Source organism: Monodelphis domestica, chromosome 1 (genome assembly GCF_027887165.1).
Source record: "Monodelphis domestica isolate mMonDom1 chromosome 1, mMonDom1.pri, whole genome shotgun sequence".
Classification (NCBI taxonomy): domain Eukaryota; kingdom Metazoa; phylum Chordata; class Mammalia; order Didelphimorphia; family Didelphidae; genus Monodelphis; species Monodelphis domestica.
In genome coordinates this window covers 275381641-275403397 of record NC_077227.1, presented here as the reverse complement: position 1 = coordinate 275403397, position 21757 = coordinate 275381641, and the positions used below count along the sequence as shown (strand labels likewise).

Sequence of the window (21757 nt, the reverse complement as noted above, 5' to 3'; positions counted from 1 at the left end):
TGCATATTTTCCAGTGTAAGCATATACACCAGAGGTACACACTGGCAAATAAGCAGTGTATTGTGTAGAGGAAAGAGTATAGTGTTGAGTCTGGAGGTAAGTTTTATTCATGCCTCTTAGAAAAATAAACCTTATACCATGGCCAAATTGTGCTGGGCCTCAGTTTCCTTATCTGCAAAAATAAGGAGTTTGGGCTAAAAATGATCCAAAGGACTTGAAATGCCAGTTTTGAAATCTATAAGTGTTTGTTGATTGATTGATAAGGTTTTCCCTGAGGAAGGGTGGAAAAAAGCATAATTGCATTCAAGTAAATAACTTAGATCTGACGGTGTTCTGTGGAGAATAGGATTGAATAAACAGCTAAAACTTTTCAATATGAGTGGGCACTTTTTGTTTCAACTGCCAATTCTTATAATTCCTGTGAACCTAAAAGTCAAAGGGACAGGAGAAAGTGAGAAATCATTCTTGGAGGGTGAAAGGGATAAAGGGATAATGCATTGAAATCCTTACCAACAAATCTTTTTGACACCCCCACTCCTCCCCCCCCTTATGTTAAACATAGAAAATGGTGACTTGCTAAGTAAGGCAGTTTTTGAGACCCCTCCTTTTGGTATCTATCTAAAGCAGGCTTTGAGTGCCCTTCTCTGTCCACTTTGGCAGCATCTAACGTTCTAGTTTCTCCTCTGGCTGTCTGGCCCTTCCCTATCAAACCTGAGGAGAAGAACTGACTTCTGGTGAAGCATCAGATCCCGCTCTCAGACCAGCAGTCAGCCAGCCAGGAGTCGCCCGTGGTGCATGTCTGTTGATTATCGTCATTGCGCTGTGTGATCACTATAGGCAGGGCAGGCTTTACATTGGCAGCATAGTACGATTTTCCTAAATACATCAGGTTTGCATAAACCAGAGCCTTTCCCCCTACCTGAGCTGGAGAAGGACCGAAAGATAGCTAGATTGCCTCTGGGTCAATGCATCCAGGTGTCTCCTTAACGTCATAATTTTATTGCTCCAGAGAAATCAACCCCTGCTGTTTGGAAAAACAAAAACAAAAACACAAACCACAGACGCTGCCAGTTCCTGTGTATCCTACCCAGCTACGGTGCTGGGACGAGGACTGTCAGGGAGCAGGTGCCTAGTTTTAGGGAGCAGACAAATCATTGCTCCCCCCTCCCCCTTTTTTTAATACAACTGGACAATGTCTAAGGGAAGGAAAGGTTGCAGAAGTATCCCTTTCCAGGCAGGGCTCATAGCTCCATTTGCAAGAATTAGGCCCCAAACAAGGGAGCCAAATCTTTCCCAGCCGCAGGGGGCTCTCCTTGGGTATGGCTGGCGCGTAATTGGATGTGAGAGAGGATACGAGAGCTAAGGTTCTCTCAGGCTTTGCCCGCTCTTAACCCAAATGCAGTATTGAAGGCCAGAGGAGGGGAGGGGTCCGTCGCCTAAAGAAGGGCCTAGGATCCCAAGAGGGAGGGAGGAGGAGGGAAGCCAGGGCAGGTGCTCCCAGGGACCTGGAAGGGGGATGGGGGGGGGGGGTTGATTGGCGGGTGTGGGGATGTGGGTGGGGGAAAGCTGGGGCCGGGCCTCGGCGCTGCGGGAGCCTCTGGCCCCGCCTCCTCCGCCCCCGCCGCGGGACTATCTGGTCCCGGCAGCAGCGATGTCCCCCGGCAGGAATGTCCCTCCTCAGATAATGTTATTTATATCTCTGGGCGGGTCCGTGGCTCGGCAGCACCAGGCGCCCGGCGGCCGCTGTGCCAGGATCCCCGCGCTGTTCTCCTTCCTCTGCGCCCCAGTTGCCCCGCTATTGCTCCGGGATCTAGGTGGCTGCAGTTTCAGCCCAAGTACAGGTGAGGAGTATTGAGAGGGACGCACCAGGAGCCTAGGAAGAGGTGGTCCAAAGCTCGAGGAAGGGGTGCGCTGGGCTGTGGCCCGGTGGGGGCGCGTGACTGGAACGCTGGGGGCCTGGAGGGTGGAGTGGAGGGGAAATGTAGCTTAGGGTTTGTGGGCAACAGGGGCAGCAGCAGCGTCGAGAGTAGTCTGGAGTGCGGGGAGAGGTACGGGCTTTTTGAGGCTTCCAGCAAGCTGGACGCTTTGGAGACGCGGACCTCGCTGTCCAACAGCCCTGCGCGGGAGGGGCTGAGGGAGGCTCAGTCTGGGTGCCCGTCCAACGCAGGCTCCCGGGCCGGGGCGGGGTTGTGTTTTGAGTACGCACGACCTCCCCGCAGCCCCAGTCATCTCCTCTGCCATCCCTTCCTTGCCTCCCACTACCTCTCTTTCATCCCCCTGGGGCCAATTAGCTCCGCTTCTATGTAACTTAGCATTCCCGCTTCTCGGACCGTAGAACGCCAGTAAAGAGAGAACTGTGTAGTAGGGTGGCAGGCCCTGGGGGGCACCATACTCTGTGCATGGCTAGTTGCGGCGGGAGAGAGAAAAGGTTCCCAGCCAACTGGCTTTCCTCAGCCCTTCTGCGCCTTCTCCAGCCCCCGATTCTACCTAGAAGAATACGCACCTCGTCCGAAATGCCTCGGATTTGCACCTCCCTGACCAGGACTTGACCCAGACAAATAGCAGAAAGTCGGAGAAATAACAAGAACTTAGGTACGCACAGCACAGAGCTTGAAGGATCGTGGGGTGGAGGATTTGGGCTGGGGGTGGCGGTGGGGGGAGCAGAGTGGAGGAGGGTTAAAGTTACAGTTTCCGTGACAACGAGTTTCAGGTAGGGCCTTGATTTATAGCCTATTAATAACGAAGCCTCTGTTTGGAGTGAACAATTAGAAGTGCTGGGAGTTAATAATAATGCACTTAACTGTTGCTGACGCCAAATGAAAAGGAGCCACTGTTTCTGAAATTCTAAATTTTAGATGTTACAGCCGTTATGGGTCGAGGAGAGGAAGGTGACAATATTTGGATACCGAGAACTCTCATTAAAGCTTCTGTGGGGAGAGATGGAGGCTGTCAGTCAGCCTAGAGCTGTGACAGTTTCTTTCTAGAGTCAGGGTTTATTCTTTGCTTTCTAAGGAATGTACCCTGGATGGCACCTAACCGACAAAAGCTAAGTAACTCGCTGGAAATCAAGATTTAATAGGTGTGATTCTTAATTCTCCATCAGCTACCCCAGGGCTTCAGATGTAGTTCTTGGTCGGATTCAGGGATCCCCGTCATTGATTCGATCATTGCAATGATCACATGCATTTATATCTTCCTTTGATGTTTTACATATACTATATGCATATTTTGATCTTCATAATCTGTGTGGTAAGTGTGATTATTCTCACTTTACACATAAGGAAATTAGGACTCTTGAGAGGTTAGGTTACATCTTATTAAGGGGGTTCCTCGACCCAGGTGATTTGACTCTTAGCTCTGTGCTGTTTTCTGATTTACCTTAGTCAAGGAACTTTCTATCTAAAGACCACGATTTCTTAACAAGGGTATGGGAGAGCCTCATACAAAGGTATATGAATATAGCGGAAAACTCAATAAAACTGAAGTCAACAGAACATGGACTTAACATCCTTGGTGTGATGTTCCTTCTGTGACCTTGGGCAAATAACTTCATATTTCTATTTCTTCACATGTAAAATGGGGTGTGGGGAATGGACTGGATGACCTCTGAAGCTCCTTCCATATCTAAATTCTATAGTACCATGATAATTTCAGCAAAAATGAAGGCAAGTTTACTTAGGTTGTAGTTGACAAGTACAAGAGTTGAGATAATATTTATAGTTTTATGCAAATGATTTGAGTAATTGGAAACTTGGTCCTAGGATGGGTCATTAGTTTCAGAATATTTTATTTCTACTTCAAAATTTTGCTTTTGTAAATAGAGACTGAAAATCATTGGCTGGCTGCTAAGGGAGATGCTGATAACTTTGCTAAGAGATGTTAAGTCCCAATCAATTAAAGAGAGGAATGATGCTTCAAGGACACACCTGTACTGCTGTAGACAGAAGGCAAAATATAGATGGGGAGAGGTTCTAGATAGCTAGAAAGGTTTGATAATGTACTTGAACAAAATGGTAGGACAGAGACTTTGGAAAATGCTTAGAATTGTAGTTGGACAGGAGCCTAAAGGTCATTTAGGCCAGAGTCTCAGTTAAATAGGTTTTTCTTTAAAGACCTTAAAATATCTTTTTTGAAATTAGGACAGCTTTTAGTTGATAATTTGTGTGACTGTGATTCTGACTATTCACTGCTGGTATATAATTCTAGCCCATCTCTTTCCTGCCTCTATGATTGCTTTCTGAAACTTTGCCAGGCCAAAATACTCTTTTCTTCCTGGTAAGAAGAGAGAGGGGATATGTTCTACTTTGTAGCTCTTTTGCCTTATTGAACACAATGAATCTTTTTAAAATTAAGAACTTAATCAATTTCACAGAGAAGAGAGGAATGTATAGTGATCATTCAGCTTTGAACTTAATATCTCTAGTTTTTGATAATTTAATGTATATTTTATATTGTAATTAGTGTGTACATATTCTCTTGAGATGTTTCAAATCAGATTAGGCATGACATAGAAGGATGTGTATGCATCTGTGCATCAGAGAGAAGAGAAAGAGAGAGAAGGAGGAGGGAGAGAGGAGAGGAAGAGAGGTGCAAAACTGAAAGAGCTATCAAGCCTTTGGGATGCTTGTCTTAACCCAAACTTAACTATCAAATTACTTTTAAAGTAATTGTGTTTTGTGTTCTATATAGTAACCTCTCCCCTACCACCAAATCAGACTCATAGTTGTTGCTTTCAGCCCCAAATTTAGGGAGACTGAAAATGACACAAGATATATATTTTCTGTGGCTACTGTTTACTTTTGACCTCAAATTTATGGTCCATAGTTTACAAACTTATTTGAAAGCTCCCAGAGTAAGATATAAGGAGAAATTTGACTCTATGAGGAAAGACAGTGAGGTTCGTGTACAAAAGGGCAGTGAAAACACAGTGAAAACACAGTGAAAACAGTGATCACACACTGAAAAATAATTGGAAAATTGTATTTTATCTCACAGATACTTTCTTGACTTTGCCATTATTCAGAGGAAACTGAATGGCACCCCTTAATTTAAAGATAGGAAAATGAAGCAGAAATTAAGGGACATTAATTCTGTGTGTCAGAATTGGAACCTAAAACTTCTTGGCTATATGACAAAGATGGTTCTTTCCTGTGACAGCTGTCACACTAGAGGAATGAGACATCCTACATTTGGGAATGTAAGGGTCATGGGAGGGGAAGCAGTTGGAAAGGTCTGCCATCAGAATAGTAAACCTTTCTTTGTTGTTCAAAGCTTTTCAGCATCTTCTTATGTGCTTTCTCCTTCCTTCTGTGAACAGAATGTGTAACCCTACTCCTTATTTAGAATAATTCTTCTACCTGTGTCCTTGATTACTTTCCATCTTGTCTTCAATTGTTCCCTTTACATCTGTTAAGAACACTCTTCAGCCATCACCAATACTAAAATAACCTTCCATTAACCCTTCTGACATATCAGCTTCCATCCCCTCTCTTCCCTGCTAAACAATTGAAATAGTTATCTATCTCAGGTATCTTCATTTCTTTACCACTCTATCTCTTGAAAAATGATTTGTTCCTGTCACTGGGCTGAAAGAGCTCTTGACTTACTAATTGTTAAATCATAGGATCATGAGATTTTTATTTGATAAGGGACCATAGAAACCATATAGTCCAGCTCTTCTCGTTTAAAAGATATGTAAACTCTGAGAAACTTTTAAGAAAGAACTCTATCCACATCCAGAGAAAGAACTGTGGGAGTAGAAATGCAAAAGAAAAACATATAATCAATCCTGTGGTTCGATGGTTAAATGATTGGGATTTTGGTGTTAAAAGATCACTTTACTGCAAATATAAATAATATGTAAATAGGTTTTGAACAACAATACATGTATAACCCAGTGGAACTGCTTGTCAGTTCTGGGAGGGGGGAGGGAAGAGGGATAGGAAAAATCATGAATCATGTAACCATGGAAAAATATTGTAAATAAATAATTTTTAATGTGTAAAGTGAGACCCCAGGGAGGTTGTCATTTGTCAAGTTTACACAGATAAGTAAACAGAGCTAGTATTTGAACCCACATCCAAATCAAATCAAATTATGAAGTGTTTTTCCTTCCTTTGGACTTCTTTGTGGATTTAACCTTCCTTGACTACTTTGTAGCTTTTGATATTATTTAGCCCCACTTCCTCTTAGAAACTCTCTTCTCCCTTGCCTTTAGAGATAACAATATTGTTTTGGGTTTCGTCCTCTCTTCTTTTGTTCCTCTGACCTCCTTGTTGACTCCTTATGATCTTCCTTGTATCTGAATGTGGATATTCTTTAGGGACCTGTCCTCTGTCCTATTCTCATCTCTTTCTATACTCCCATGGCAAATCAATTCACCTCCAAACCTTCAATTACTACATCTGTGATGTTAACTCTCAAATCTATTTATGTATTTTAATCATGAACCTTTCTTTTGAGCTCCAGACCCATATCTCTTAATGTCTGCATATCTTCTCTGTGGAGCTATCTCACCATCTTATTATCTTTCTTCCTAAATCTGTTCCTCCTTCTGACCACACTATTTCTTTGGGTGTTACTACAATTTACCTGACTTCCCGTGTTCTACATTCCCTCCCTTTTCATAGACAATCAATTACCAAGTCCATGTGCATTTTTATGAAAGTAGCTTTCTCACTTCTATCCTACTTTCTCTATTACCATCACCACCACGTTAATATAGACTTCCATTACCATCCCACTGAATTATTGCAACCTCTTCCATTCTTTCTCCTCCAGCAACAGGATAATAGCACCAGTGCAGAAGGGACCTCAGAGATCATCTAGTTCACCATTTTACAGACGAGGGAACTCATTTTCATTCAGTAAGCAGCATACATTAAGCATCTACTGCATAAAACACATAATAAATGCTTAACAATATATTTGCAGTGCTGCTGCCAGAATAATCTTTCTTGTGTATAAATCTGGCCATGTCACTTGACTATTAAAAAAATAATCTTTTGTGACTCCTGGTGGTTTGCTATATAAAATTCAGTTTACTCTGCTTTTGTTCCGTTGTTTTTTAGTTGTATTCGACTCTTCTTGTGACCCCATTTGGGGTTATTTTGGCAAAGGCACTGAAGATGCTTGCTATTTCTTTCTCCAGCTTATTTTACAGACAAGGAAACTAAGGCAAACAGGATTAAGTAACTTATCCAGAGTCTAGGCACCAGTGAGTGTCTGAGGCCAGACTTGAACCTAGGAAGATGAGTTTTCCTGACTCCAGGTCCAACATACTATCTCTTATGTCACCTATCTCCCCTACCTCCACAATTTCCAGTCTTTTCTTATTTCATCTTTTCTATCACTTCTGTGCTCCAGCCAAATAAGAATACTCTGTTCCCCCACTCTAAATACATGCATGCTTCACTCTCCAATCTCCATGTCTTTGTTCAAGCTATTTCATACAATTGAAATGCCCTTTGGCTCCATATTTTTTCTGTTGAATTTCTACCCATTTTTTAGACCTCAACTCAAATAATACCTTTTCTGGAAGACTCCCCAGAACTCCTCTATTTAATGACTTTTTCATCTGGATCTCTCATAACATTATTTTATACTTCCCTAAGACACTCACCATATAATAGTTTTATTATAGCTATATGGATTTGCATCTTATCCCTTTGTTAGACTATATCCTCCATAGGGATGCTGTGTCTTATTGAAACTATACATCTTTCCTTACATGGAGCACAGTGCTTTGCACATAGTGGGAGCTTAAATGTTCATTGAATGAACTGATGGAGTAAGTATTTAGTGATCTTTGTGTAAATATTTACAAAATGTTCTATTATGTTTCTCTGTTTTACTGCTCTTATATCTCAGACCTTTGGCAAAATACCCGAGGTACTTTCCAATGTCAGCCAGTCTCAGCTACATACTGTTCACTAGGGGATTCCTAGTCTTACAACTCATGAACTATTTTAAAGCCCAAAGTGTACAGGAATGTTCCTTGTAGAACCATCTTGTCCACTTGTGACATTCCAGTATCAGCTTCTTACATTCCTCTTCCTGATTATCTTGGCTGCAAATTAAAATAACCAGCAAATATTCTTTTTTTTAGATTTTATTTTATTATTAGTATTATTTTTTTTACCAATTATATGTAATAAATTTCCCAAATTATATGATAGAACTTATCTCCCTCCATCCCTTTCCTTCTCCATCCCAGTGCTGGCAGGCAATTTGATCTGGGTTATACATGTATTATCATCAGTACACTTTCTTGACATTATTGCTCTTTTCCCTTTTATTCCTCTCCTTCTTTCCTTATTTTTTCTTCCTTATCAGTTCCTCTTTCTTCCCCCATCATTCCCTTTTTCTCCTCCATCCTCATTTCCCCTTCTCTCTGTTTCTTTGCCTCTATCTGTTTCTCTGACTCTCTCACTATTTCTTTCATTAATAAGCCACTCCCTCCCCCTTTTTTTAGTAATGCCTCTAGGATAGAAGGGCAAGGGCTGGACAGATAGGGTTAAGTGACTCTCCCAGGGTCACACAGCTAGTGAGTATCTGAGGCTAGATTCAGACCAGGCCTGGCTCTCTATTCACTGTGCCACCTAGCTGTCCCCCCTCTCTTTTTAAAGAGTATTACTGGTGTCTTTCACTCATTTCTGGATATGTACCTTACCCATCATGAGTCATAGTGACCATATCTGACACTATATGCTGCATTTTGCCCCAACTCTCTTGAAAGGAAAAAGATGTATTTCCTCATCTGTTTTCTGGGGACACAATTTCACTCCTTTTTTTCTTTCTTTCTTTTTTTAATTTTAATTTTTATTAATATGCAAAACACACTTCCATATTGGTCATTGTTGTAAGAGCACATTCATATATAACCCAAACCCCAAAATAAAACCATAAGTACAGTGATTTGAGAGATAGCCTGCTTTGATCCGTATCCATTCAATCCCTCAGTTCTTTCTTTGGTGGTGGATAGCATTCTTGTCATAAGTCTTTCATGATTGTCCCAGCTAACTGCATTGCTGAGAGGAGCCAAGTTTTCACACTTGATCATCATACAAAATTGCTGTTATTGTGTTTAGTGTTCTCCCAGTTCTGCTTATTTTGCTCTGCATCAGTTCCTGCAGATCTTACCAGCTTTTTCTAAAATCATCTTGCTCATCATTTCTTATAGCACAACTCACTCCTTTTTTTCCTAATCATAATATGGACTTCTTTGACTTCATTGTAGTGCTTTATTATCATTTTGCTTTTCTCTAGTCCAGTCCTAAACTACAAATTTCTGGGTAGTTAACACTCAAATAAATTCCTTATGTTATAACATTATTTAATCAGTAGTAGCAAAAGTCACTTTTTAAAAATTTGGATGCTATTAACTGTGACCACATCATCTAGTATCTTTAAGAATACTAAAATAGTTGGCTCCAAAAGGGGGGTTTCTTTGAGTTACTCTTAGCTCTGGGTTTTCCACATTAATGAAAAGAAACAGAGTTGGATAATCTAAGATGTGAATAAGGGGAAAATAATTTCCAGTTGTCATTAAAATATATTTTTGTACTTAAATATGAATATGGTATATCTGAACTGGGAATCCACAGCCATTTATATGAAATAAGATAGACTAAGAAGATCTGTTAGATGTGAAATGGGAAAGCTGATCAGGTAGTCTACCCCTATGCTCAGTTCTTCTCTTTTCCCCCAAGGCATTTGAAGAATGATCATTACCACCTCTCAGATGGGTGAAAAACATTTGCCTGAGCTTAGCTGCCTGTCTGGTACCCAAGTATAAATGTATCCACTTAATGAGGTTTTATTATTTTGGTCAAGCTCATACTCATCAGTGTAATTTCTTATTATGGGTCCTTTGCAAGGCTAAAGTTGTGGTTGTTTTCTATCTTCAGTGACTCATTTAAATGGAGTTTAGTTAGTTTTATTGGAGTGGATAAAATTCAGAGATTTCTTTTTAACTTAGCCCTAGGTATATAGTATGAATAGTATTGCCATTATACATGTTAGTCAAGTTTGTTCATGTTAGAGGCCATATAGATGAGTCATTATCTTTCTATATATATTATTGTTATAGGGCACATATATAATGTTTTTGTAATATTATATATACATATATATTTATAATATTACATGCAATTTAATTTAATCATTATTAAGCACCTGTAATAGACTTCACTAAGCTTTGGAAAATAAGAGACAAAAAATGAAGAACAATACCTGCCCTCAAGAAACTTGCATTCTGCTAAATATAAGCTTATATTTTAAGGGTATTGTTTCCTTTCTCCTTCCCTGGGATCATCTACCTCAAACTATGGAATTTATTCAGTGATCATGAGTCCCTGGAGTCTTGATTTCTATTAGGAAACCTTTGAATTTTTATTAAAAATTAAAATGCTTGCTGAGGAGTTGGCATGAAGGGATTCATTTATGTAGACTTTTTTACTTAAATACACTGAAAAGGGATTGTTCTATTGTGGGCGATTCATGGCATCTGCTTGTTTTGGTACAAAGCATTAGATGTGCAGTTGAAGCTGTGTTTTTGCTAGAAGTTGCTACTTAAATCCCCCCTCCCACATTTTCTCTAATTTACAGAAGGAAAATATGAGTTTCTCCCTGCTTTTTAAAAAAAAAGTCTTTTGCCATATCACCACATGAAACTCCAAGCAGATGCCGTAAAATAAAGCAAGCCTGAATTTGGATGTTAGTTGGTTGGAAAACTCCTAAGACTGCTGATTTAGGAAGTATTACCAGAGGTTCAGTAGTTAGTACTTCATTGATGGGAAAGGTGGCATGTAGTGGGAAGAAGTGATGTTGGGCTGGTTACTGTACATGTTTATCTTTTTGGTCTATCAAAGTCTTTACTTATGTTTATTTTAAATCTTGCCAATGGAGGCAGATTGAATTTAGTATACTCATCAAATTCTAGATGGAGAGAGAAATTGAAAGAAAATTGGATGGGGGAATGTGGAATAGAAACGATGATAAGTGAGCCTTCTTGTTTTATAGGAGTCTTGTGTCCGGTATTTGCATGTGTATACATAAAACCTTTGTTCAGATAGCTACTGCTCTGGGCTGATGATTTCAGTGGGATGGGGAACTTCTGGCATGGAAGTTTACCCCATCAATGGAACTCTTGATTGATTTATGGTTTTAGAGATTTGTCTAATTCATGGAGAGGCTTAGTGACAGTGACTATAGGCACCCAGCTGGTTATGTGTCAGAAGCAGAATTTGAACCTGACCCCAAGACAGTTTTTATCAGGTTACCTAGAAATAGAAGCAATTTGGAGAATATTTTTCATCAAACCTTTGGAAATATAGAATAGACTTAGTAGTACTAGAAGAAAAGTAGTGATCATTATATTAGTAAATATATCAAAAACTCTTTGAAAGGTCAATATTAACATTACCTAACTGAAATACTTATAATTAAAACTTCAAGTAAATTGTCACAGTAACTTTAAATGCATTGCCATTATACTTATGCCAGAAAATTCCGATTAAGATGCTTCAGAGATGAAGTTTAGATTTGGCAGAAACAAATCTTAGAAATGTTTTGGATGTGCTCCTAAGAGTCTTTATATTCTTTCATGCTTTTTGAGTACATATACTTACATATATATATATAAATATGAATCTATGAAAATATGTGTTCACATACATATAAATAATGTATATATTTCATAGGTTTGAAATCTCACCAAATTAGGTTGTTTTGAAAATTGTTATGGTATATCATTTTTCTTTCCTACTGACTCAATAATTGCCAGTAAGTTTGGGTTATGACTTTATTCCATTAAAATTCCATTTATTAAAGTACCAACATGACTTAGTATGAAGTGTTTTTTTGGTTCTTTTTCCACAAAGCATATTTTATCCGTATCTTACCTCTTCTTTGAGTCTTTTCTCTGCCTGCTATAGCCCATTGACAACTTCCTTCTGTAAAGTTCTTAGAGCACTTTTAGGTACTGCTATATATCATATATTATGACCTACCATATATTATAACCTACCATATTCATCCTTTTATCTCCCATATGTCATATGAAATGTGATTTTTGCTACTGTAAGAATTGCAATTTAAAATCATAGTAATTAATAGCTAGTGGCTCAGTGGATGGAGAGCCAGACCTGGAATCTGGAAGACCTGAGTTCAAATTTGACCTCAAACACTTCCTAGCTCTGTGACCCTGGGCAAGTCACTTAATCCCAATTGCTTAGCTCTTAATGCTTTTCTGCCTTAGAACTGATATTAAGTATGTATTCATTCTAAGACAGGTTTTTTTTTTTTTAAAGAATCATAGTGATGAGAAGCATTGTGATAAATGGAAAAACACTTATTTAAGCACCTTTAACATTCCAAGAAAGACCTGGTTTCAAGTTCTGTTTTCACATATACTATCTATGTGATCTTGAACATGTAACTTACACCTTTGTTACATCAGGTAAGTCATTAAGACCATAAGTTACAGATGAGTTGCAACACTTCACTGGAGAGAGTTTTAACACCAAGAGTTCCCCATGCCAATGAAGTCAGGGGTCTGAGCCTGTCAAAATGTTTAACTTTTTATTGTCTCTCTCGTTTCCTGAAATAACTTTTAATGTTGAAGAGAGGAGCTGTGTGATTTTTGCATTATTTCTTTATGTGTCTTATATGACAAAGCACATAGTCAACAAATATTTTTGGATTGATTCTGGAATATTTACTTGGACAGTCTTTTTTTCCTGGGCTTAGTAGTGAGGTGGAGAAAGGTATAAAGGAGTTATGAAGGGGGATCCAAAAAGCTAACACAACCTTGTTATTCTTTGTTTTTGTTTTGCTTTTAAAAGTATTCCTTTCTCATTAATAGAGCGTTCATATTGATGAAAGCTCTTTAATGTAATCATCATCATAGAAATCTATTTGCAAATATAGCTGTGATTACTACCTCCAAAACAAAGATTATCTATTTTTTTTTTGTATATTGACAAGACTTTAATTTGAAAGTGAAGTAGACTGTCAGCTTTCTGAGATCAGCTGCTCTGAATTCAATTATCTTTTCTGTGCTGATTTTCAAATCAACTTATCCCACCTAAACCACTCTCCTGACCTCATCCAGTCTTGCATTTCTAACTGGACATATTGACTTGTATGTCCCATTTTTATTTTTCCCATCCAAATCTTCCCGTCTTCCTAACATCCCTATTGTTGTTGAACCTAGGTGTCATTCTCTAGTTTTCACTTTCTCACACATCTCTCCAATTTATTGCCAACTCTTGCTGATTTTACTTTCATATTATCCATCCCTTGTATATATTTTTCTCCTCTCCTTTGACTCTGCCACTAGCCTGCTGGAGGTCCACATCACTTAGCATCTGGACTGTTGCAGTAGTCAACTGGTTTGTCTGTCTTGGCTCAAGTCTCTCTCCTTCAGGATCAAATATGAAATCTTCTTTTTGACATCCAAAGTTCTTCATAACCTAGCCAGACCCTACCTTTCCAGACTTCTTTTACCTTATTCAACCCCCCACCCCCATAACTCTGCAGTCCAGATACACTGGCCTCCTTGCTGCTCCTCACAGTTCCTCCATATTCTGACTCCATTCATCATCCCTACCAATCTTTCATCTTTGTAATTCTCTCTTGCTTCATTGCTGCCTCCTGGTTTCCTGGCTTTCATGTTCTAGCTAAAATCCAACCTAGTATAAAAATCCTTTTTTGAACCCCTTTAATGCTAGGGCCTTCCCTCTTTATTATTCCATTATAGCCTTTAGATAACTTGTTTCTATGCTGTCTCCTTTGTTAGATTGTGAGCACGTTAAGGGCAGGGATTGTTTTTTGCCTTTCTTTGTTGTTGTTTTTTCCCCTGATTACATGTCAATATGGTTTTAATAATTATTTCCTGACATTTTTTCCATTTATGTTCTCTCCTTCTCCTCTTTTTTTCCTCCTCCCCAAGATGGCAAGTGATATGACATAGGCTGTACATGTGCAATCCATGTTTGTAATGTTGTGAAAGAGGACACATACTATTTATACTAGGGGAAACTTCATGAAGGAAATAAAGTGAAGAATGATATGCTTCAATCTGTAGTCAGATTCCATTGATTCATTCTATGGTGATACAAAGCCTTGAATCTCTTGGAATTCTGTAGGAAAGGGGTAAGCCATTCCCATTTGATCATCGTACATTATTGTTGTTACTGTGTGCTGTATTCTCCTGGTTCTGCTTACTTCACTTTTCATCACTTCTTTTAAGTCTTAGCAGGTTTCTTTTTTTGTGATCATCCTGTTCATCATTTCTTATGGCATAATAGTTTCCCCTTATAATCACATGCCACAATTTTTTCAGCCATTCCCTGTTGATGGTCATTCTGTCAATTCCCAATTCTTTGCTACCACAAAAAGAGCTTCTTTAAATGGTTTTGCACAAGTAGATCCTTTCCCCTATCTTTGATCTCTTGGGGATACGGATCTAGTAGTGGTGTTGCTGGGTCAATTTTGTCTTTCTTTGTTTTTTTTTTTAAACCCTTTCCTTCTCTCTAAGTATTGGTTCCAAGACAGAAGAGGGGTAAAGGCTAGGCAATTAGTGGTTAAGTGACTTGTCCAGGATCATGCAACTAAGAAGAGTCTGAGGGCAGATTTGAACCCAAGACCTCTCATCTCCAGGCATCTGGTATTCTGTCCACTGAGTCACCTCGATGCTCTACTTTGCCTTTCTTTATAATTCTTCTGCTAAGCTTAATACCTGTAGCATAATAGGTCCTTAATAAATGTTGATGTATTCTTCAGCACTTAGCACAATTCTTGGCACATACTAGGCACTTAGTAATTCTTGTTTGTTTTTTAATTAAAAATCTATCCTTGTAAGGGTAAAGGTAAATATCACAGAATTTGCTTTTATTTTTAGATGGCTTTTAAACTTTATTTTTATTGGTTTGGATATTATCAGCATAGCAATCAGTATGTTCCCATTTATATTATACCTTGTACTCATATTTTGTACCTTATGTTCTTTGAGTCAGACTGGAGTTGTTAATTGTGAAAGTTTCTGGGTTCTACTTTGGACAAAATTTTTATGCTGATAAACTTCCAAAAATGTATAGGACTAAGACTATCTCTAAACTACTTTTCTTATAGAAGATTTAAAAAGAAATTTCCACAAGAAGTTAGGAGATTCTGTACTGAGATTTGCATTTAGTTTTTTGGGGGGGGTCAACCTTTTGGGTCTTTGTGTAGCTAAATCCTCTTTCATCAATATTACTTGATTTGGGGGGTTTGTTTTAGGATTTAAAAAAAAGCACATAGGGGGCTCAGTGGATTGAAAGCCAGGCCTACCAACGAGAGGTCCTGGGTTCAAATGTGGTCTTAGACACTTCATAACTGTGTGACCCTTGGCAAATTACTTAACCCCCATTGGCTAGACTTTACCATTCTTCTGCCTAGGAACTAAAACACCATATTGACTCTAAGATGGAAGGTAAGTGCTATTTTAAAAAATTATCAACATTAGGTCATGGCTGATAATAAAAGCTATATCCTAAAATAGTTAATTATCTACACCCAGCCTGAGATCCTTCCACCTGATTTTCCAATGAGCATTTCAGAGTAACCCCTGGAATGAAATGCTCTTGTACTGGGTGTTCCAGGGTGATTACCCCCCCCCCTCCAGTTATTTCAATATAGTGGCAAAAAACATGGGGTTCAGAGAAAGTAAACCTACAAAATCCCCATGTACAGATTTTTTTAGAAACATATTTCACTTATATTTTCCTTAATGTGTTTTGAGAAAACAGTTTGTAAATGGTCAGAGGAAGCATTGGTTTATTTCTTCATGCCCTTGTTCTCTTTTCCAACCTTACAAAAGTTGGTTTCACCAGTGATAGGGCTTAGGATACCGCTTACTCAGGCCTTTCAGTATCTTTTGTTTCTTCAACAAAACTCTCTCTCATGCACACACTCCCACTGCAATCCAACCTTTTTCCTCTCTTTCACCCCTTTTCTCTGCCCAATGATTGACAGAAACTCTTGTTTAGCTTCCTGGGGTAGCCAGAATGAGGCCATTAGGCTTCTTTAGATATGTGTAGGAGTTGGGGATTCTGCTCTTGGCTTTGAAAGGGACCTCAGAGGCCCTTGGGAAAGTATTGAGAAGGGATAAGGAAAGGAAGAAGATAAGGTCAGTCAGGAAGCAAACATTTATTAAGGGTTTAAGATATGACAGGCAACATCCCAAGTTCTGGGAATTTAAAGAAAGGGGGAAATAGCCCTTGCCCTCAACAAGCTCACATTTCAGGAGAGGAGTCCACATGCAAACAACTATGTTCATGCAAGATATATAGAGGTAGATAAAAGGCATTAGCATTGGGGCACTTAGGTAGCTCAGTGGATTGAGAGCCAAGCCTAGAGACAGGAGGTCCTGGGTTCAAATTTGGCCTTTGACACTTTCTAGTTGTGTGATTCTGGGCAAGTTACTTAATCTCCAATTCTTAGCCTTTACCACTTTTCTACCATAGTATTGATTCTAAGAGGGAAGTTAAGGGAAAGGAAATAAAGGGAGGAAAGGGGGGGGGGCAGGAGGAAGGGAAGAAAAGAAAAAAGGAAAGAAAGAAAGGAAGGCACGAGGGAGAGAAGAAGGAAGAAAATAAAGGGGAAAAAGGAAGTAGAAAGATAGGGCAGTCAGGCATTAGAATTAATAATTGGGAAAGGCTTTTAGCAGAAGGTGAGTTTTTAATCTGAGACTTGAAAGAAGCCAGGACGTAGAGATGTAGAAGGAGAGCATTCCAGGCATGAGGGACAAGGTTTAGCCCTGAGAAATGGATCTGAGTATTAGGAAAGTAATGGGACTTAGCAAGGAAGAGGAAAAGGATGGCAACAGAACCCTGAGCTTATAAGGAGGTCATCAAAAGCTAACAGTACACAGATATTCCTTTAGCTAGTGCTGAGTATGTGTTTGTGTGTCCCAGTGTAAGCAAGGTTGTAAAGCTTCTAGAATGAAATGGGCATCTTTGTAAAATACTCTTTTTTCAAACAGTGTATTGATTATTTCTACTTATATAACCAGGTCCCACACATTTTGGGGGAGAATCGTTTCTTTTACATCTAGGAAATATCTACTATCCTCTGTGTGTGTGTGTGTGTGTGTGTGTGTGTGTGTGTGTATGTCTCTCTATGTGTCTGTCTGTCTCTCTTGCTCTCTGTCTCTCTCTCTTTCCCTTTAGAATCAGGGCTTCAGCTTATGAGATCATACCTAGTCTTTGTTTCTTAGTTTCATAAACTGAGAGTTAGAAGGGGACATCAGAGGCGATTTTGGCCAAATCCCTCATTGAGATCAGAAAGAAGAGACTTGCCTAATACGTAGAGTCAAAGTACTTTGAACCCAGATCCTGTAACCCTCAAAGTCAATGTTCTTTCCCTTATATCATGATCATGCCACAGAGTGATTTTCAGATATAAGGAAGTTTCTAGACCAGTTGGAAGCTTTTGATATATATGGGCATGAAGAAATAGGGTTGTAACCTTGGAATAGGGAATGCCCTTATTTATTACTCTTGGCATGTAAGAAGACTGTCAATTTGGAAGGAATTATAGAGAATTTCATTTCTCAGGCTAAGCCATATAATTTGCATTTCAGAAACTGGATAAATTCATTTTGATTGTGGGACCAGAAAAGATCTCTGGCCAGTCAAGTTCAGCTATAAGTTCTTTGTGGAACTCATTTTGTGAGAATGATTCATAGGAGGGGGTGGTAACTCAGTAACATGCCTTTAATGTATCAGGCTATCTAGATGTTCACTCTGCTCTTGATCCAGAAAACATTTACAATACTTTGTAAAGTTGTTACTCAGGGAAAAAAAATTGCAGGGGGCAGGGATTCTCTGCAAGGTGTTCCTAACCCAAGAGAGGAAAAAAAGGACAAGTATAATCTTTGTTTTGCAGAGGACTCACTACCGATTTCCTAAAGGAGTGTGTGAACTACTTAGTATAGCTCATAAGCAAGTAGTATTTGGACTTCTGGCATGTAAACTAGGGTAAATTTGATTCTTGCTTTAGTTTTTCTCTCAGTAAATATCTGTGAAAATTGTGTAGCCTACTGAAAAAGGGTTAGGAGATCAATAGTGAACTCTAAAGATCATAGATTTGGAGTCAGAAGGAACTTTAGAAACTATCTTGTCCAGTTCAAAACAGATAAGAGAGCTGAAGCTCAGAGGGTAACTGACTTGCCCAAGTTCATACAGTTAGTTAGTGGTAGACCCAGAATGTGAACCCAAGTGTTCTGACATCTGTTTTCCTTCCACTAACCTAGTGAATTGTCTTTTGTGGTAGGAATTGGAAAATTTACAGTCTAATCCTTTGTCACCAACTGCCCTTCAGCACTTGCATGGAGAAAAAACTTGACCACTAAAAAGTTCCTCCTTAGAAGGAAGCTAAGATAAAAATAGCTTTTATTTTAAATGTGAAACTTCTTAAATCATTTAACCTTCTTGAAGATCAGTATTCCATAAATACAGTATAATGATGGCACTGTGCAGACATCATCTGGTCTCCTCTGAAACCTTTCCAATAGAGTGGTTGGTAGTAGATGTTCTCATATCTGATTTACACAGGCATTGAGAGAATGATTTTTGTCAAGGTCACACTGTTCAATGGGAATAAGAGTTCTGAGGCCCAATTTGTCTTCTGCTTACTAATTATGGACTTCCGAATTGGTGGGAGTGGAAAAAATTATTTTTGTGAATGCTATGGCACAAGAAGGTATGGTAGTGTCTCTGTAACTCATTATAGTCCAAACTGTAACTTTTCAAATGTTGGTGGGCTACCAGATGGATGAAAGCAAAGGGTATGGAGACTGATGAAGTACTTTCAGGGAGAAAATTGGCAATCTTGATGGACTCCTCCGAATATTCTTTTAGCAGCAGGCTGTGAGATGGCACCATCTTTGAACCCATGACCAGACCTGGAGCAGACTCTGCCTTATTGGCTTAAAAATTCAATCATTTTTACATTCTTCATTTTTCTCTGGAGGCATTTCTATAATATTAAATTTTGTGTCTTTAAACAAAGGAGGGAGAAGATGGTCCATGTTGGGAACCCCTTTGGTGAAGGGGAAGAATTTGAGGGGCAATTGGATGTCCTGCAGAAGCCTGAAAAGAATGTGGAGAAAACTTCCTGGGAAACAAAGAGGTGCTTTCAGTGAGTTGGTGTAAGATGAATCTTGTGGTTGATAAGGATAAGGGAAGGATCTTGTTTCCTGAAAGCTCTTTGGGTGTGAATGCTTTTTCTCTGGCTGGTTCATGTCATTGGAGGATTTCCTCCTGCCCGGATAGTGTTAATGAACAAGAGAGTTGTTAGCTAGGAAGTCAAGCACCTCCTACCCCAAGCCATCTTCCTGGGAAAGACTGAGAAGCACAAGGACCAGCCTTGGTGGGTAGTGTGAGATTTTTTTTTCTGGGATTTTCTTACATGGCAGGAGTGTGCAAAATGGGTTCTGGTTGTTGGTGGTGTTTGGCTGGGGAGGGGGGAAATGTTGCTGATATTATGCCAGGACTACTTCCCTTTTTGGGGAAAAGATGGAAACTCATTTAGTATTCTTGCTGAACTCTCCTTTTGGTATTAATGGCAGTGGCCTACTCAGGTGGAGGTGATAAGAGGGGGAGGGAGGAGAGACCAATTTTATATTTGAGACCAGAGTGATTGGGGAAGTGGAAAGCCAATCTGCAAGCCTTCCTTCTTCAAATCCTCTTGGGTAGCCTCCCTTACAGCCAGATTGGATAGGGAAAGACATTTCCTGGGAGCCTGGAGTAGCAACCAGACACTTAGTCCAATTCCACAGCTGTGGCCAAGCTGGCCCCTCCTCCTAGGCCCGGCCCCAATCACCATCTTTTTGATACTGAGGCATACTTGGCTCAAAATAGCATTGGCTTTTATTTCTCATCCTCCCCACCCCTTTTCTAAATTGATGCAGTATCTTATTGCGAGATTCCCTCTGGCTTTCTTAGGTCTTTTTAGTGCTTTCCAGGCAGCTCCCTCCCATCACTTATCTGTCTTGGATGCTCTATTTCTCCCCCTCCCCCAACAAGTCCTCCCACCCCTAAGCCTGTGAGCTCTCTTTGATCTCATTTTATTCCCTCTCATGTTTCCAGTCTCTCTACGTGGTGTTGGTGTTGGTGGTGTCCTTTCTGGTATCTGAATGCTTTGCATTCAGTCTCATCTGTAAAGTGCATTAAATACGCTGCTATGTTCCTTTGCTTCTTTCCACCGAGGGTTTTAAATAAAAATGGGCTCAACATTGCTTCCTGCCTCCTTTTCCCCAACTTGGTTCGACACTTTAGTTTACTGCATAATAGCTAATTTTTAGCTCACGTAAGAAGTTCATACATTTCCAGTAAGAGACTTTCGTTATGCCTGTTTTGTTGGTTCCAGCTATCTACTCTTGAAAATGTTATTAAGATGCACCATTTGTCTTTTTGGTCCCATTCTGTTTCTGGGACTCATACTTAGTCAGTAGCCAGTCAATAAATATTTATTAAATGTTTACTGTGTTCCAGGCACTATCCTAAGCACTGGAGATAGAAAGACACAAAGGAGCAAAATCTCATTTGGACAAAATCTTGTTTCAACAAATGGCATTTACAGTGAAAACTTTTGTGTTACAACAACAACAACAAAATTCTCTGTAAAAATGGCTCATTTGTTATTGTATTCAATAAGAAAATGGCAGTACATGAATTTGTATATGTTCTTAAAATTTATTGCATTAAAACTTGATGCGTGTTTCTAGGTCAATGGATGTACACGATATCAGAAAACCTGATACAATACAATGTTGCATTGGAGAGATGACCAAAAATCATCTAGTTCAGTTCTCTGGTTTGCAGAAATTCATTTGAGGCCCAGAGAGTTCAGTTGAATCGCCCAAAGCCATACAAGTTAGAAAAAGCTTCGATTAGGGCTCAATCTAGAGCTTGTTCTAATATTCCATGCTGTTTCTCTCTACGTCTAAGACAAAGACAAAGAATACTCAGAGAATCAACCAGGCATCATAGAAAGGACATGGTTTGGGCAATCAGGAAACTTAGCTTTTGGCTTATTAGGTTTTTTTGGTCAACAAGTAGATTTGTATGTGATTTGATGCCTACCCCTTAACTTAACCCCTCCAAACCTCAGTTTCCTAAACTGTAAGAATAAAAAATGAACTTGGATAACCTTTGAGGTCTCTTTCTAGCTTTTAAAAAGTTGGGGGTATCTTGGGGGTTTTGTTTTTTTACTGAAAAATATGAGTTTCTTTTATAGCTTCACTTGTGGTCATTCTAGAGTCCCTGGTATTGTTATGCTGGGAATTAGGCCATGATGCTCTTTGTGGATGACTTATTGTCACAAAAACAGACCAAGATATTTCTAGGGTCCAACTCAGTATATGAATGTGGGCTTCAATGAGTCTATGTGTTAACTTCACTTTTAAAATCTCACAGAAACAGAACTTCAAGCCTAGCCAGATGAGACCTAGAGATCATCTAGTTCAGATCCCTTATCTCAAAAGTGAGAAAACTGAGATTTGGAGAGATTAAGCGATTTACCCAAGGTAACATGGTTGTGCAGCCAAAACTTGAAGCCAGATATTGTCTCCCAGTAGAATACTCTTTCTTTTACATCATTCTGTGAATGCCGATTGCTTGTTAAGGGCAAGTTGTATTTGATATCTCCACATGTAATGTTCTTAAATGACTTAGTAAAGGGCTAAAAGCTTCCTCCTGGGCAGTTTTTC

General features: G+C 39.4%; 1 protein-coding gene across 3 annotated transcripts in view; it reads left to right on the top strand.

Annotated features, from left to right (window-relative positions):
* The first annotated feature begins 1545 nt into the window (after positions 1–1545).
* SPTB (spectrin beta, erythrocytic) overlaps positions 1546–21757 on the top strand; it is a 183302-nt gene continuing 163090 nt past the window's right edge. Inside the window, exons 1-2 of one of the 3 annotated variants that reach the window (XM_007473037.3) lie at positions 1620–1841; positions 2475–2592. The gene's annotated coding sequence lies outside the window, so the exon portion shown is untranslated. Of the gene's footprint in view, positions 1842–2474; positions 2593–21757 lie in introns of all 3 variants that reach the window. The other 2 variants (XM_007473036.3, XM_056810897.1) reach the window with 2 other exon arrangements.